This window comes from Nannospalax galili, unplaced genomic scaffold, assembly GCF_000622305.1.
Source record: "Nannospalax galili isolate Female #2095 unplaced genomic scaffold, S.galili_v1.0 scaffold329, whole genome shotgun sequence".
NCBI classification, from domain to species: domain Eukaryota; kingdom Metazoa; phylum Chordata; class Mammalia; order Rodentia; family Spalacidae; genus Nannospalax; species Nannospalax galili.
This window is the reverse complement of record NW_008360321.1, coordinates 3,974,308-3,989,115: the sequence shown is the minus strand read 5'-3', so window position 1 is coordinate 3,989,115 and position 14,808 is coordinate 3,974,308.

The following is a 14,808-nucleotide window of genomic DNA, read 5'->3' as shown; positions in this document are numbered from 1 at the left end:
TTATTTTTTTTCTGTTTTTTGAATAATCTATACATATTTGTGTATATATATATATATATATTAAATTATTTATTTAATAATCACATACTTAAAAGACTTATTTCATTACAGCGTTAACATATTCACTAACAATTTCCAGAGCAAAGTTGCATCTCTTTCAATTTGGGCCATAAATTTTTAGGTTCAGAGTTGAATTAATACAGTCATACAATATTGAACTCAGTATAAATCCTATAAAACATAAAAGTGAATGAGGTTTTAACCTTTAAAAAAGATCTCCATTTCATTTTAAAATATACTGTTTTATACAGAAAAACTCATTTTTAATACTACTAACACTTAGATGTCTGCACATGCATCTCTAATCTCTATGTATCTGATTATTACTAGTCACAGTCCGTTACTTTCTGAGATCCACCTGAGCATGGATATAAAGTCATAAGATAGATGTCAACGGTAATGTGTTTCACCTCTACTAATTAACTAGCCATGTGGTTTTTAAAGTTTTCTTTCCAAACACAACTTCTCTACTTAATAAAGACAAAAATTCTTAAAAATGAAAAAAACATAATGGAATCAGGAATCCTATATTGGTTTCATTTATGGAGAGAAACAATGTAGCATCAAGAATGAGAAAAACTACATAGGATAGTGGAAAACTGAACCTTTACAGCCAGCCTCAACAAAGCTTTGCATTTCTCCCAGAATATTTGGATATTCATTTGCATACGGGTTATAACAGTGAACTGATAGTAACGTTCAGGTGCCCATGAATTTTTGCTTTCTGTACTAGTGTGCATATCCCCATTTAGAATTCTAGGGTAAAATTCATACTCTGAAAGACTGTTAACTGCCCTATTAGTGAATTTTCTAGATTTTTCTATTTGTCTTACCTGCTAAAGAAATTGCTGGAATGAAGAATAAAAAAAACTAGATATTCAGAGGACAATGTTGTTATTTGATTCATCACCTTGTCATGGGAGTAAAATTCACATAATTGAATTCCCTACTTTCCTGCCTGTGTTTTCCTACTGTTTGTCACAGGAGGGCAATGCAGATGCATAGTAATGAGACCAGGTTAGGCAGCCACCCAAGGCATTTTCCTCAACTTGGAGAAAGTATTTCCATGCTATTTACAAAAGTTTCTGAAAGGACAGTTGCATAAGCTACTGCTAACCTTAGAAGAGTTTGAGAGATGGGGGGGGGGGGAATCAGATCTAGAATGTGGTACCTGAGCTCATGGGAAACTGGAGTTTTCATTTTTCATTGGCTTTAAGTCATATGTTAAGATGATTCAGACTTTGCTTGGTCCATTACAACAGTCAGCTAATAGTTTTCACCTTTGACTCTCTCCTCCTTTTAAATCCATTATATACACAGCAAATAGTATAAGGTTAAAAGTTAAGATCTCATTAAGAGGCCAGAGTTCTTACTTCGCCTAACAGGCATTACTTACTCCCCTCCTGGCCCCCTCTGCTACCTACTTGTCTTCTCAATCTGCTTTCTGCTTAGCCCTAGACCTTTTTACCTTTTAGAATATTCATTTTCTCATAAATGAAGGTCTTTTCACTTCTACTTTATTCAATATATTACAAATATTCCGTTTAAACATTCCTTTTTGACTAATTAAACTCCCTTTCAGCTGTCCGATCAACCTACATGTCTTTTCCTTAAAGTAGACATCTTTAGCTCTGCCTGGTGACAAACATAGTTGGAATTCAGTGCTTACTGAGGAGGCTGAGGTAAGAAGAATGCAAACTTAAGGCTTCCTGCTCTACCCAGTGTTAAAAGGCAGCCTGGGGTCTGGAGAGCTGGCTCAGGAGTTAAGAACACTGACTGCTCTTGCAGAAGACCTAGGTTCAAATCTCAGCACCCACATGGCCGCTAACAACTGTCTGTAACTCCAGTTAGTTCCAGCGGATCCGCCAGCATCTTCTGTCCTCTGCAGGTATTGCACAACAAGGGTGCATTCACCTATGTGCAGGCATAACATTCATACACATAAAATAAAAATAATAAGTAAGGGTTGGAGAGATGGCTCAGTGGTTAAGAGCACTGACTGCTCTTGCAGAGGACCCAGGTTTGATTCCCAGCACCCACATGGCTGCTGCAAACCATCCTTAACTCCAGTTCCAGGGTAATCCAAAGCCCTCTTCTGACCTCCCTGGCATTACATGACATAGATGCACTCAAATACATGCAGGCAATACACTCATACACATAAAATAAAAATAAATTTAAAACATAATAAAATGTTTTTTTAAAAGGCAGCCTAAACTACAGGGTGAGCTCGAGATCTCCGTTGTATCCTACATAGTGTCTTTGCTGTTGTGTTAGAACACTGAAACTGGGGGAGGAAAGCATTTACTTGGCTTCTACATCCTGATCACAGTTCATCCTGGAGAAAATCCAAGGCAGGAACACAGGGCAAGACCCCAGAGGCAGAAGTTGAAATATAGACTGTGAGTGATCACTGCTCACTGGCTTACTCCCCTGGCCTGTGCTCAGCCTGCTTTCTTATACAACTCAGGACTAATTGGCCAGGGGTGGCACCACCCACATTGGAGTAGGCCATCCCACACCACTCAACAGTCAAGAAAATCCCTCACAGATATACCCACAGTCTGGTGGAGGCAATTCCTCTTCTAGGATTCCCTTTTCCATGTGTATCATGTTGAGAACTGGAGCTATCCAGCACACTTGGCAATTTAGTGCTTGAACTTTAGGACTCTTATTACTGCTCAGAGGACTATAACCTAAGTCAAATCTCTGTCCTTTGCAAGAGATACTGGATTCTGAACTACCTGGAAAATCATTAATTGATAAATATCCTAGTCTGGATCCAAGAGTTCTAGACCTTATAAGACTGTTATATACAGAAGGCTTTCTGATATGACAAAGACATCCATGATTTACTCCAGTAAGAGTCAAACCACCAGGCCTGTCTACCATCTGCATAGCACAAGGGCTTTTAGGAAACCAACTAAAAGTCTTGAGAAATACTATTAAAGTCTCAGAGACTTGAGAAATACTATTAAACCTGCCTGCAATGTGGATTGGTAGATCCTTTGGCCACTGTCTACTCTCACCCTTGAATGTGCATATCCTGTGCTCAGCAATGAACTCCGCCCAGTTTCTACACTCTACTCAGTGTGTCTCATTTGAAATCTTTCAAAGGAGATCACAAACACCAGTGGCCTACTCAATCTAGAATGAGATACTAATATAGCTATGACAGGGCAGCAGTCCTATTTAAAAATAAGATGTTTAAGAAAATGAAGTCTTGGGAAATTGCTCAGTAGAAAACTCATTTCTATCAGGTTAGAAGACCTAGATTCAATCCCTGATATTGAGGTTTTCTTAAGTGAGTTAAAAAGACATTCTTGATATTCTATAGTTAATCCCTTCCATAATGTTTCATAGATCTTGCATTTTAACATATTTTAAGACTTTATAAGTGTATGTGTGTTTTTAGGATTCCTGCATACCATATAATTATGAGTTAAACAAGCTGAATGCATAAATGCAAGAAAGAATTCATGAATGAAACAAATTTTAAAATCTTGAAATCTGTAAAGAAATTTCCTGGACTATTAAGAACAGTTTTGTTTTGCTTGAACTGTATTCAACTGTGTCGATATTCATCAGATTATTTTGAGGAGCTATATATTTGTTTGAAATTTATTTGAGAGAATTTGCTAGTAAATCAATGGCATAAATATTAAATGAAAGCGGGGAGCAGGTTGTTCTTTGAACATTCTTAATATTTTCAGACATTTTTATTTTGAAGTGATTGCTAGCTACGCTTTAAAAACATGTCATGTAATGGATGAATATGCTTGAATATAAAGAGAATTTTTAAACAACTATTTTTCTTTAAAATAGTTCTTTATCCAAAGTACATATTCCTTTGTTCTTTATGTTTTATACAAAAACAAAGTCATTCATTCTACTTATAAAAAGTTAAACATCTACTATAGTGCTCATTTAATTGTGTGTGTGTGTTTTCAAAATTATAATTATTTAAGGCTGTCTGCAGTAAAAATAAAAATGCCAATATGGGGCCTGCTATGACTTAGTGGATAAAGGCACTTGCTGTTAAGCCTGATCACCCAAGTTCAATCTCTGGGACCCAAGGGTTGGGAAGAGAGAAATGACTCTACACGTTGGCCTCTGACCACCACTCACAAGCTGTGCCATGCATGCACCCACCCACCCACACACACAAAATAAAGAAATAAAAATGTCATTTAAAGATTTTAATCTAATATTTTAAAAATGCCAACACGCAGTTTGAATCAGTCTTTGATGTTTTACATATTATTTTCAGAATAAATCATTTATTTAGCCTCTTCATTCACTTAAAATGGGATGTTGAAATACTTATAACTTACTTATACAACAAATTTTTAAGTTAGTCAATGAATACTAATTAATATTTCTAATATCTGTATAAAAAGTATATGAAATTCAGTTGTATTTTCAGCTCTTCCCCTGAAATAGTTCTTAAAGAACTTGGTAATAGTTTATCTGAAGCAGCCGCTGCACTTCATTTTAATGTATCAACTTGAAGAGCAATTTTTTAATGCAGTTGGAGCTAATAAAAACTGAGTGGGTGTGGACTCATTCATTCATTGAAGGTCTGAGTAAAGGCCAAAGAAAAGCCTTCCCCAACAAGAAGGCATTCTCCAGTGGACTGTCTTTGAATTTCATTTACCTCTTCACAACATCAGTTATTCTATGTTCCAGCCTGCCCATGTACAGTACAAATTTAGGGCTCTCCAGAAAGCCCTAAGTCTGTATATTCTGATTCTCTTGATGAGGGGTGAAAGCCACCCTTATCTGTGGGTATAAGGATAAATGTTTCGAACAAAGTTAGAAACTGTGTAGGTTTAGGAAAACAGCAGTAGTAGGTTCTTTCGTGTCTATGACCTCTCCAGACTTAAGTACTTGGCTAAGTTTACAGTACCAGTCATGAATTTGCTCCTACTGACTGGGTCTCAAGTACAATTAGACAGTTGATAGTTACCTCCAAGATAAAATTACTATTATTGCACCACTAGGAATGTTTTGCTGGATCAGTCGTTGTGGTTCACAGGCTTTATAGCTGGGAGGATACTGATTGATTTTCTTCCTTGGCAGTCTGTATAGCACTTTGCAATACTATGAGACCTGGTCCTAGAGAGGAGGCTTCCACGTCAGTTACATGCCAATTACGCAAAGCACTGTGTCCAAAGTATTTGGTGTCTTCAGCAATAGGGTCTTTACTTCAAGTTCTGGGAGGCAAACAAGGAAAATAGCAATAGTTCATACTGTTTGGGGCATCTTCTTGCCTTCCCTGACCAACAATTGAAGGGTTGTTTCCAATGCCTGACACTGAGTCTTGTTAGATAGCAGATAGTTCCTCAGTGGAACATTATCATGCCATGTGAAATATGTGTGTGTGTGTGTGTGTGTGTGCATGTGTGTATGTACCATTAAATATGTTTATAAAATATCCCATTTTCCTATGACTTTTTCAAATGTCTTTTGTGTTATCATCTCACTTTAGAAAGTTTAAAAACAGACAGGACCTTCCAAATTCTGACTGTGAAGGACCAATATGGTTCAGTGGTGAAGTACTTGTTTGGCATGCTAGACCCTGGCATCAGTCCTCAGTGCTGAAATTTTTTTAAAAATTAAGTTAGAAAAATGATTCTTTTATTATCTTAGAAGCACACAGAGAAAAAGAAGTGTCTGACTTTTGTTGTCTGTAGTCATTGGAAGAGCTAGCCTTGTACTCTACGTTTTGGTTCAAGCAGGACAAAGCCCATAATTTTCAGATCAAAGTTCATAGAGAAGTTGCTGGGCCCTGGTATAAAAATTACTAAAGATTTTTAAATGATGGTGTCAGAGTTTTAAAACATGTGGATCCTGTGAATTACAAAAATTCCTGGCCTGGCAGAATATAGCCAATGTTGCAATAGTGGCAGGAATATTATGGAAGTAACCAATCACTTTATAACTGGACTTAAGGTCTGCTTCCTAGAACGGAGGCTATTGCACACAGTTGTCCTCCACCTGAAAGCTGTGAACAGATACCTTCTTTCCAGGTTTTCCTTCACCCACATGCTCTGGTCATCACAAACAACTGTTTGCAGCAGGAGAGGAAGGGCAGAGAGAGTCAGTCATGCCTTTCATCCAACCAGCTGGCCTGAGTTGTACATGGGGGAGGGACTAAGGATAGGAACAGGGGAAGTCAGAGAGAAAAGGTGACCTTTACCATCTTGGCCAGGTGCCAGGAGTTCACAGGGTTCCTACCACAATGTAGAGGGGAGTTCACACCCTCCCACGCTTCTTTTTTAAACAACATTTTTAAAAAAATTATAAACAATGCTGAACAAAGGAAAAATAATGTGTTTCTCCATTTATATAAAGTTCAAACAGGCAAAACCAGCTCATAGTATGAGAAATCATGATAGAGGCAATAGTATCCTTGCTGGGGAGGAAAAATGATGATGAGACAGATTCACAGGGGTGGTTTGGGGGTGCTGGTGAAGTTCTATTTGACAGTGTGTTGGCTGCACAAGTGTGCCCCCTTCCAGACGGTCCATTGAGTTGTCCACTTATTCAGGCCCTTTCCTGAATATTTAATCGTCAGACCAGTATATACTTGAAGCAGTAGCTGACACATAATGTGAAATCAATCAACATATGCTTAGGAATACATATAAGATCATCATCAGCACATACACACTATCAGGCCTTATGATAAGGAGACTACACAGTGGATAAGTCATTCATTCAAGTTGGGTGTGGTGGTACAAGTCTGTCATCCCAGCACTGGGGATACTGAGGCCAAAAGATCTCAAATTTGAAGCCAACCTGGACTATATAACAACACCCTGTCTCAAAAAACAAACAAAAGGGGCTAGATAGATGGAGATATTTTATTGTTTTTATTTTATGTGTATGTATGGTGACTTGGAGCCTATGGGGGACATTCTCATTCAAACCACTACACCACCCCTAAACAAAGTCCAGACATCATGTAAGCCAAGATGGTTTCCATAAACATCCAATTTGGGGCTGAAAAGATGGCTCAGAGGTTAAGAGTGTTTACTGCTCTTACAGAGTACCTGAGTTTAGTCCCAAGCACCTACATTGGGTAGTTCACAACCACCTGTAACTCCAGCTCCAGGGGATCCAATGCCCTCTTCTGAACTCATATGCACAAATTCCAACACATAATTAAAAATTAAAAACAAATATTTTTTAAAACACGGCCAGTTTGAGTGATGCTGTTTCTCTGCCAATCATAGCTCTAGTCTGGTCTTCCTACTTAGGAGTGTTTTCTTGGGCTATGGCTCAGCTAGAGTGCTGTCTAGCACACAACAGGCCCCAGGGTCCATCCTCCTTTAAAAAATAAAGTGGGACAAGGTGGCAGAGACCTGTAATTTCAGTACTCGGGCATTGGAGGCAAGAGGATCATGCCCAAGGCCATCCTGGGTTACACAGTGAGACCTTGTTTGTTACTTTTGCATGGTTTCCTATATAATTCTAGTAATAGTGAAAGGTTCAAGTTTGAGAAGTCCTTGTCCTGGATGAATTTTTTTTTAACTTTTACAAAAACTTGAGAATTTCATACATGCATATAAGGTGTTTTGATCAAATCCATGCCCACTCCCTCCTTTCCAACATTCCCCCTTCTGAGGAGGTACGCCTAAAATCTTTTAAGGATTAGATACAAGCTCCCAAATACTTTTGACATTTTGACATTTTTGGCCTTTGGAACAGAATGTGTTGCTAACAGGCCCAAGGACATTTTGACTTTTAGCCCAGAAACTGGCTACTTTTCTTTGGGGTCTTTTTACCCTAACTGCCTAGCCAGTTCCTGCCCCCTATTCTTATCAGGTCATCCTCTGAAAGGGTTATCCAAATTGCCAATAGGGAATAGGGACGCAGACTACTACTCTGGCTTCTTCCATACTGAACAAGGATGCAGGCTGAGGCAATTGGAGGGCCAGTAGGTCTATCTAAAAGACTCCCAAAGTGCATAACTCTAGTCTCTAAGGGGGAAAAGAAAGTCCTTGAATCATAAATAGGAGGTGTGAAGGAGAAGTAAAGGCAAGAGTAATTAACATTATGAATTCTAGACAGGGAACTAGAAAAAAGTCAGAACAGGGCAATTTTCAAATGTTCATATGAGAATCCATTGGAGTTTCTTGACAAGGGCTTCCAAAAGCATCCCTCTATTGTGTTATTCCTCATTTTTCTTTTGTCTTCCAAGGCTGGACTAGTTGGCTGGGAAGAGTGGCTGAATACTCAGGTGAGGGTCCAGTGACCCTGCTTGGCCCTCCTTTAATGAATGAGCACAACTGTCATCAAGCTCAGTTGTGACTATGTTTAGCAATCGGGCTCAGCCGAAGTCATGATAATGTTAGTTATTTCATACAGAAGGGACTGCTGTATAGCATCATCTTATTAAAAGGACCTGGAATTTAAAAGGATTTGGTGCTAGGAGCCACATATGAAGGAGAGCATCGTCGTTTGTTTTTCTGAGTCTGTGTTACTTCACTTAGTATAACAGTTTCTAGATCCATCCATTTACCTGCAAAATATCATTATTTCATCTTTCTTTAATGCTGAATAGAACTCCATTGTGTAAATATACCACATTTTTGTTAACCACTCATCAGTTGAGGGACACTCAGGTTGCTTCCATCTCTTAGCTATTGTGAAAAGACCAGCAACAAACATGATTGTACAAGTGTCTCTACAATAGGATGATTCCTTTGGGTATGTGCCAGTGAGTGATATAACCAGGTCATATGGTAGGTTCACTTCTAGTTTTTTAAGAGTTCCCCATACTGTTTTCCATAGAGACTGCATGAGTTTGCAATCTCACCAGCAGTGAATGAGCGTTCCCCTTTCTCCACATCCTCATCAGCATTTGGTATCATTTGTTCTCTTGATCCTAGCCAGTCTGATTGGGGTGATACCTTAGGGTGGTTTTAATTTGCATTTCCCTAATTACTAATAATGTTGAACACTCTTGAGATGTTTCTTAGCCATCTTTATTTCTTCCTTTGAGGACATTTCTGTAAGTAACCCCCTCATCCGTTGCTCTGTATGGAAGTTCAACAAACATTTTAGTTTTCCAAAATTATAAATTATGGTAAGAAGAGGGGGCCAGACAGCATTTCACTTCCCAGAAGGAATTTTAGCAATAGAGCCCATACATATATATACATATGAATATACATATATTCATACATTGATATCAGGCTTAGGAACATGAGGCTAGGCAGATCATGGGACATACAGGAGAGCTAATACTAGTTTTCTACTAAATAGTTGTCCCATTAAACTGACTCCTAATGACTTATTGTGTGATGTATAGATTAATGCATTTCTCAACTCTGATCTACCAGAAAAATTTCCTTATGCAGCAGATGATGGTTAACACAGCGACCCACAATTGGCCAATGTGCAAAGAATAATAGGCTAAAGACTGCTTACTTATGAATAGGACACCTATATCAAACTTCCACCTCTCAAGGCCAGGGATCATTACAGAAGAGGGGGCAGAAAGACTCTAAGAGCCAGAGGTGGTGGATGACCACAAAGAATCAGAGTTTTCCAGACAGCTTCTCAGTTACTCACATGAACTCATAGCAATGGTGACAGCGTGCACAAGTCATAGGCTCAAATCAGACAGACATCCCAACAGAGACTTGGGTAAATGGGTAAACACACACACACACACACACACACACACACACACACACACACGCACGCACGCACGCACGCACACACACACCTCAACCTAAGGAACTTTTAGCCACCAATGGCTCCAAGGAGGAGAAAAGACAATCTCTTTCAAGAATGGGACACTTGGTAGGTAAACTAGGCTCCAATGGATGGAACCTAAACTAAAGAACATTTGGGGATGCAAATTAGACTCTATGGTCCTTATAATATATATAATAGAGTACATTAAGTTGGACTGTGGGCAGAAAGGGGAGGTGTTAATGGGGGTATCTAAATGCCATCAAAATTTATTGCACAAAAATTGCAAAAATGAAATTTAAAAAAAAAGCATGTGTTGGACCCTTCTGACTGTGGGGCCCTGTGTGACCATAAGGTCACATATCCAGGAATCCTGTCTACGTCCAAACATACTGCATCTCCTTACCAGGTTGGAGATTCCTCTTCATTTAGGGGTAAAGATGCACTCATGTGAAATCTTGACAGTTACAATAGTGCCCCTAGGTGAACTTTCTAAATTGAATGAATCAGCAATGTCTACTTAATGACTTCCAGAGAAAAAGCTGCCTGCCTCTCAGACAAATGGGAGATGAAGGGGCTATTTTTCATGCACTACTAAACAAACAAATGAAAAACACTATTCGATATGAGGCAATTTTCTAAGAGGATGTACTTAAGGATTTTTAATAACACAAGGTATGTCGTAGTGTCTGCTAAGCAACCAGTGCCTCTGTATTTAAATATAGAGTCTTAGATTAATGTGTGTGGCTTAAAAAATTTAGGCATTCAAAAAAAGATGAAAAGAAAACTAGACTTTAATAAGCACAGGTAAGAACTGGACTTCTTATGACTGTTTCTTTCACGAAACACCAAGTGGCAGTCAGAAGATACATGCACTGGAACATTTTGGATAAGGCAATCTTAATTTCACAGGTGAGAGGTTCCTATTTACCACTCTCTAGATACTTAACCAGAACCTTTTCATTTGTTTCAGTCCAACCAAAGCCTCTGTGTTTGCTCTTTGGAAAGTTTTAGACTGTTTTTCACATTCGCTGCAGTTCTTTCTTTGAATCACTGGTATGATCAGAAATTTTTGTCTGTGTTTTCTAAGACCTTAGATTTTGTTGTCTGAGAGTGCTGACCAAAGGCATAGAGTTATGTTTTCAGGGTATTCTGTATGATTAGAATGATAGAAGACACACAGTGTGTATTTTTACTGAGCACATGGGTCCTAACCCAGGTGATGGTTAGAATGTTAGCATCTGCTGTATTTCATGCCATTTATTTTCTTCCCTGGCCATTTTATTTTTCATAAACAAACCGTAGGAATACATTTACTCTATTCCCTGGTTGAGGACTTCACCAGTTTTATATGAAAGCGTTTGTAAAATGCAAACTGTTGAGATTTTATAATTTCAAGGTTTACTCTACTGAGCTGTGACTGTGATTCAGTGCTACAGTGCTTGCCTAGGAGCTGAGAGTTAAGGAAGGATAGTAGAAGGTAGGGAGGGTCAGATGGGTTAAAGCATGATACCTGCATATACTGAAATGCCAACCTAAGACCTATGAATTTACAAAAAATGCAAGTTATAATAAATGTAATTCATTAGAATTACATCTCCTATTGGCCTTTTATGTACAGCAATAGCCACTAATTTGTTCTCCATTTCTAAAATGTCATTTCAGAATGTAAAATTTTACAGCTTGTAACCTTTTGGAATAAGCTTAATTCACTCAGACAAAAAATTCCCAATGTCTCATCTATGCTGTGCTTAAATATCCTTTTGTACTTTTAATTACAGAGCAATACTTCACACAGTATGTGTGTGTGTGTCTGTGTGTGTGTGTGTGTGTGTGTGTGTGTGTGTGTGTGTGTGTAGTACACGGCCCAAGCATTCAGTCACTTCAAACCATCTGAATTTTCCTCTTAATCTGACAGAGAATTAATATCCAAAATGTATTAGGAATTCAAAAGACTTAAAAAACAAATAATTCAATTTTTAAAAATGTAAAAGATCTGAATATGCACTTTTCAAGACAAGTAATACAAAAGGCTGATTTTTTGATCAGTCTTTTTAGCCACCAGGGAAATGTACATGAGAGCTATAACAAGATCTTATCCTTTTTAATCTTTGGTTTACTTTATTTACTTATTTCCTCCTCGTTTTTGCCAGCCCTTTGAGAACTTCATACCCTATATTTTGATCACATTCACTGTATCCCACAGCTCCTCTCCATCAAGCTTTCTGCCTTCATTTAAAATATTTTATCTTATCCTCTGTAAATCAAGCTGATATGACCTATTAGGTAGAGGCTGTTACATGAACATAAGTATTTATATCTTTGTGAGAAAGCCAAAAAGTACAAATTGCGGGTTCACATGCCAGACTTTATTTAAGTTTATAATAAGTCATCAAGTTAAATAAATTTCAAGAGTGAGCATTCCATTTTACATTGCCACAAGCAGTGTGGAAGGGATTCCATTTCTCCACATCCCTGCCAGTACTACGTGTTATATTCACTGCTAATTTTACCCTATCTGATAGGTATTTGGTAATATCTCATTATGAGGTTAATTTTCAGTTTCCTAACCACTAAATGATGCTGGGCATCATTCAATATGTTTATGTGCCATTTGTATATCATAGTCACTAAAGGTTACTTCCTGTCTCTGGCCCATGTTTAAACTAGTTTGCTTTTTTATCATGTGTATATGTGGATATGTGTTTGTATATGTGCTTGTGTGTGTGTGCATTTGCCTGTGGTTTTGTGTGTGTGCTTTTGTATATGTGTGTTTTTGTTTGCTTGTATGTGTGTGTTTATGTATGCCTGCATGTTTGTGTGTTTGTATGTGTGTGTGTTTGTCTGTCTCTGGCCCATGTTTAAACTAGTTTGCTTTTTTATCATGTGTATATGTGGATATGTGTTTGTATATGTGCTTGTGTGTGTGTGCATTTGCCTGTGGTTTTGTGTGTGTGCTTTTGTATATGTGTGTTTTTGTTTGCTTGTATGTGTGTGTTTATGTATGCCTGCATGTTTGTGTGTTTGTATGTGTGTGTGTTTGTGAGTGTTTGTGTTTGCTTCTTGTGTGTGTGTGTGTGTGTGTGTGTGTGTGTGTGTATTCCTTTGTTTGGTTTTCAAATATTATCTCATAATCCTTAGATAGTTTTTAATTCTCACTATAACATCTCTTACAGATCAAACTTTTGTGCTTCTAATGTTGAAAAGTTTCTATTTATCTTCTTTTATGAGAATATTTTATTTCAAGTTTAATTTCAACAAATTTCCTGACATTAAATACAGAATTAAAGGTTTTATGGGCCTGAGGAGATGGTCCAGTGGGTGAACATGCTTGCCATCAAGCCTGATGGCCTGAGTTTGATCCCCTGGACCCACATAGTAACATGACAGACACACCATGTCATGAGATTACCCCAAAACATGCACACACTCACACACAGGTACACACACACACACACACACACACGGATAAATAAATAAATACAAATAATAAAAACACTTGAAAAACAGGACTGGAGAGATGGCTCAGTAGTTTTAAGAAAATTGGTTGCTCTTGCAGAGGACCAGAGTTCAACTTCTAGCACCCACATGGATGCTAACAACCCTCCATAACTCAGTTCCAGGGAAATCCGATGCCCACTTCTGGCCTCTACATGCATTGCACAATAGAGTTGCACTTACATACATGTAGGCAATACACTCATACACATAATAAAAATTTAAAAGTTAGGAAACAACAGTTTATGATTGTGTGTTTTACACTTATGCCTATGTGGGGTTTTGGGGGTTTTTAAAAACTTCTCTTTTTTATGCTGCTTATTTGTCATTAATATCTAGTTAGTATGGCATTTGCACAGACATCGTAATTTTTACTTTTTACAACACTAATATAAATATATAATCAACTTGGTGTTTTGCTTCAATTTCAGCATTCTTTTATGTATACATTTCATATTCAAATACATGCAATATAGTCTTTTAATTATATTAAAGCTGTTGGTTTAAAAACTCAACTATTCAGCATTGCCCAAATTTTTATGACATGAAATGCCTACCATCTTCCTTCCCAGTATCACTTCTGGTCATTTTCCAACAATTTTTTCTTTTACATCAAAAGAACACTCATTTGGCTTTAAGAACACTTTGAGTGGGTCGGGGGTAAGAGCACTGACTAGTGTTGCGGAGGATGGGGTTCAGTTCCCAGCATCCACATGGCATCTAACAACCATTTGTAACTCCAGTTCCAAGGGATCCAACACTGTCCTCTGGCCTCAATGGGCATTGCATGCATGGGTGCACTTACATACATGCAGATAAAACACTCAAACACTTAAAATAAAAAATAAAAATAAATTTTAAAAAATTTTTAAAGAAAAAGAACACCTTGAGTGCCTGGCTAAGGTTTCAATTCTACAAAATGTTTCAGGAGGAACAAGAACCCTAAGTCACATCCAGAGATTTAACTCTTTATTTGCTACATATTGATATGCAATTCTGTAAATAAGATATTTACAGGAAGAAGTATCACTTTGATACTATTTAAATATGTGACCATAGACAAATACTTCTACCTCTGGCCTAAGTGTTTCCTTCCATCTTTGGGAAAGTAATCTTGGCTCCATTTTGTGGCCGCCATGCTCAGCACTTCTGCTCTACAAAGCACAGTTGCCTTGTTCACCCATGTATCACCTACTGGAATACGTCATCATATAGAGACTGCAGGCTACTTTGACTCAAATGACTGAACATGACACAGTTCATGGCACATAGGTTTTGATATGTGATCATAGGAATGAGTTGATTCAGTGGCTTCTTCTGACAGTTTAATCATTGGAAAAGCATAGAGAAAATCCCTACAAGCTCAGTGGCCCTTACTCCTCACTGCAAAGTTGCATTGACCTCCTATAGAGGAATAATAAAAAGCCAAGGGATTTATCAAGTAATCAAAGGCTCAAGATAAAAGGAACTGAGTCTCTTAGTTAACAAAATAGGCTCTCCTCTCCTCTCCTCCCTCTCCTCTCCTCTCCTCTTGGGGAA